We start from the raw sequence: 4251 nt of genomic DNA on the forward strand, positions 1-4251 counted from the left end.
TAAAGCAGCATACACCTTCATCCTTGCTTGGCCATCCTTCACTGATTCATATGGGCGCATCTGAAAAGCCTCACTCAAAATCCCTCACCTTCATGGTTCAAAACATTCAGTGACTATACTTTTTAGTTTAATACATTCAATGATTATGCTTTTATGGTTTAACACTTCTATAAGTAAATATACTCTAAACATACAATATCCACCACTAGGGGTGCTATTAAACATACTAAGAATGCTTTTAATACTTAAATTCCTCACAGTTTCCCACAGAGACAAGTGTTTTGTGTGTCACATTAGCGTCCTCTGCTGGGCCCCTGCAGACTTGAGTGGTGGACATGCAATTAGGCTCCCTTCTGCTATTTACAGGAAATTTGGCGGTAAAGCTCTAGAAAATACTAAAGCTAAAATCGACTAAAGAAAGTCAAAGCAAAAAATTCTCTGCTGGTCCTACAATGCTTAATTTGAGTTTGCAAAGTCACAGCACGTGCTCAATAAATTAATGTCACTAAAATTCCAACCATATCATCAGCATTTGCGGTGGAAACTGAGGTTATCGCAACACAGAGTAGGATAACTTCACTTACATAAAACATACTTATACACTAAGAATAATGGGTATTAACCTTCCTGTTACTTTTGGGCTCAATTTGACCCCATTCAATGTTTAACGTCTCTAAATAAATGATTGACATCATTTCTTTCGCTTCATATTTAATGACTTTTCCTAATTTAACGGGGACAACTGGGTAAACATAAAATGTTTTCAATGTCCTGTACACTTGCTGTATGCATCGGTGTTCTTTGGGGTCAATTTGACCCCAGGCTGTTTTAGCTGTATAAAACATATAAGGTCATCCACAGGTCAGAGGGTGCCTTGTCACAGACACAAGATCTGCACCTGCAAGCACAAGCACCTGCACCTGCAATATTATCAAATAATCTACAAAGTAACACATTTGAATCAATTTGGGTTTGGTGGGGGGGTCAGACTGCAGCTGGGACTGCTGCGCGAGGGGCTACTGTGAGACTGAGCGCCTGTGAGTGCTATAAAAGCTTGCACAGCAGCCTTCCAAACCATTTATCTTGGTGCTCTGTGTGCTCTCTCTTTCTGCTCTCAACTGAAAATGACTTCTAAAGAAAGATTTTCTGTCAATGAGGTGTTGTCACAGCTCTTTGACCATGAAAGTGACATAGAGGAGAATGTGTCTGAGACAGAGGATGATGTTGAGGAGGACCCTGATTATGAGGCATCCTCCTCTGATGAGAATGAGACCCTCAGTGTTGACCCTCCTGTTGTCTCTCAACCACCAGCAAACACACTACCTTCCAAAAATGGAAAGTTATTATGGTCCGTCTCCCCACTTGAACGACAGGGTAGACTTAGTGCTGCTAATGTCATCAAAATGGTTCCAGGCCCCACCAGATACACTGTCAGCCATGTCCAAGATATAAAATCTACATTTGAGCTCTTCATAACAATCAATTGAAAAGGATATACTTGAGATGACAAATTTAGAGGGGAGGCACGTGTATGCAGACAGTTGGAAAGACTTGGATGTGACCCACTTGAAAGCCTACATTTGTTTGCTCATTTTGGCAGGAGTGTACAAGTCAAAAAGCGAAGCAACAGCAAGCCTTTGGGCTGCTGACACTGGAAGGGCAGTATTTCCAGCCACCATGTCGCTAAACACCTTCCATGTTTTCTCCCGTGTCATACGCTTTGATGACAGAGAAACAAGGCAGGGCCGACGAGAGCGTGACAAACTCGCAGCAATACGGGATGTATGGGACAAGTGGGTTTCTTTACAATCCAGGCCCCCACGTGACTGTGGATGAATGTCTGGTTGCATTTCGTGGACGCTGTCCCTTCAGACAATACGTTCTGAGCAAACCGGCCAAATACAGTATCAAAATATGGGCAGCATGTGATGCACAGTCCAGCTATGCCTGGAATATGCAGGTGTACACTGGTAAATCCCCTGGGGAAGCGCCTGAAAAAAATCAGGACATGAGGGTGGTACTTGACATGGCTGAAGGACTGAATGGTCATAACATTACATGTGATCATTTTTTTACATCGTACGCCCTGGGTGAAGAACTGCTGAAAAGGAAGGTTACCATGTTGGACCGTGAGAAAAAACAAGCCACAGCTTCCCACTGAGCTGCTTGTGATGAAGAAGAGGAAGGTAACATCTTCAATGTTTGCCTTCACTGACACAGCTACTGTCGTCTCCTATTGCCCCAAGAAAGGGAAACATGTCCTGCTGATGAGCACCATGCATAAAGATGCTGTCCTGAGCACCAGAGAAGACAAAAAAACACAAATGGTCTTGGATTACAATGAGAAAAAGGGAGGGGTTGATAACCTGGACAAGGTCACAGCCACATACAGCTGCCGACGCATGACTGCCCGTTGGCCCCTTGTAATTTTCTTCAACATCATTGATGTGAGCGCCTACAATGCCTTTGTAATATGGAGGGAAATATACAAGGACTGGAACAGCGAAAAACTGAGTCAAAAGAGGATTTTCCTGGAGCAGCTGGGTTACGCGTTGGTGAATCCTCATATCGAGAGAAGACGGTGCCTTCCAAGAGCATCAACAGCTGCTATAACTGTTGTGAAGGACATCCAAACAGAGACACTCACCCCAACTCCTCCAGTGGTTCAAACTGCAGGCAAGAAACGTGGCAGTTGCCAGGTCTGTCCCAACAGAAATGACTCCAAGACCAGCAACACCTGTGTGAAATGCATGAAATACGTCTGCAAGGAACATGCATGCACTCTCTGCACTTCATCTGAACAGTAGTGCAGACAAAAGGCTGGAATGTACCTTCTGGTGGCCTGAAGGAAAAATAATATACTGTTTATATTCTGTCAAACTCATTTTAGTGACTATGTAACTTTGCTTTTTACTATCTCACACATACATATAGCACTTAGAGTAGCATAGAACAATCCCTGACAACAATCCCTGACACAATGCACAAATGTACTTTTTTATAGTTTTTTTGTATATAAAGAACTGTTATGTGTTCCTTACTGATGTTCTGATGATGATGATGTTCTGTTTTAAAAATAAAATCCTTCTAAATTTTTGAAATTGTTTGCTTTTCCTGGGGTCAAATTGACCCGAACATAATACATGCCACTATTCTTGATAACAAAAATTGTTTTTCATTCCAAATGTTATAGATAACAAAAATATGCACTTAGAAATAATATAAAGCCATTAAAACACCAAAAAGATATCTCTTTCCAATTTTGAGTCAATCAGTGAGATTTTATGGTGATCTGCATATTTCTCAATGTCGCGTAACAGGTGTTCTGGATGTATGTGTGTGTGTGTGTGTGTGTGTGGGGGGGGGGGTTGTTTTATATAAAGGGCTATTTAGGTAGTCAACAAACATTGTAAAAGTACCTGACACATAAACTTGGGTAACAATTTTAATTATCATTTTCTGGAGGTTTAAATTGCTGGGATCAAAAATTGACCCCAAGGATAAAAGATGTTAGTAAATTTGAAGGTAAGAGGAGGGTTAAAGGAACTTATTAACATTTTATAACCTTACATAATTGCAGAGCCCCAATTACAGTCCCTTTCAACACGTGTATTTGTCGGTGAATAAAGAGAAACTGATGAAAATTCAAATCCGTTTATTTACTTTTTTGTTATTACACACTTGTTTTAAGCATTTATAACATATAACAATGACAAATACTTGCCTGATTTTGAAAGTTACATTTCTCCTGAAAAAAGGAGCAAAATAATTTTCAAAAAGGACATTGTCTAACATATTTATTGAAGAAAAAAGACAAAAAAGACCAGGCGGACCTTCATAACTAGTGTTCATAGGGTTAAAAAAAACAAAACGTTTTCAATAAACCTGCTGCATTTGGAAGTGACTGAATACTGCTGTGACAGCATTAGTGAGCGGTGATCTGACCTTTCAGAGATAAACAAAACAAACCGACCGTGGTACTTTTGTAGATATCCATTTCTTAAAAACAATTGAGCTTAGTTGAGCCATAGCAGCACATGCATTGCCAACACCCTCACACAATGTCAACCATTCAAACACACACACACACACACACTCGCGTGCATCATCTGGACTTTTCTATTTCTAACAACACTTTTCCAGTTAAGATATTATTTTTAAAATCTGTCGATACATAAACTGTATGGCCATAGGAGTTCCCTTATATAAATATACCTGTCTCTGAAAACACTATCATGAACTTGAAACAGT

At 40.3% G+C, this 4251-nt stretch overlaps 1 pseudogene; it reads left to right on the forward strand.

Moving 5' to 3' along the window:
- Positions 1-1124: 1124 nt before the first annotated feature.
- On the forward strand, positions 1125-2807 carry LOC116378193 (uncharacterized; annotated as a pseudogene).
- The last annotated feature ends 1444 nt before the right edge of the window (positions 2808-4251 follow it).

This window comes from Anarrhichthys ocellatus, unplaced genomic scaffold (assembly GCF_004355925.1).
Source record: "Anarrhichthys ocellatus isolate YVR2014 unplaced genomic scaffold, GSC_Weel_1.0 scaffold2185, whole genome shotgun sequence".
In the NCBI taxonomy this organism is placed as follows: Eukaryota; Metazoa; Chordata; class Actinopteri; order Perciformes; family Anarhichadidae; genus Anarrhichthys; species Anarrhichthys ocellatus.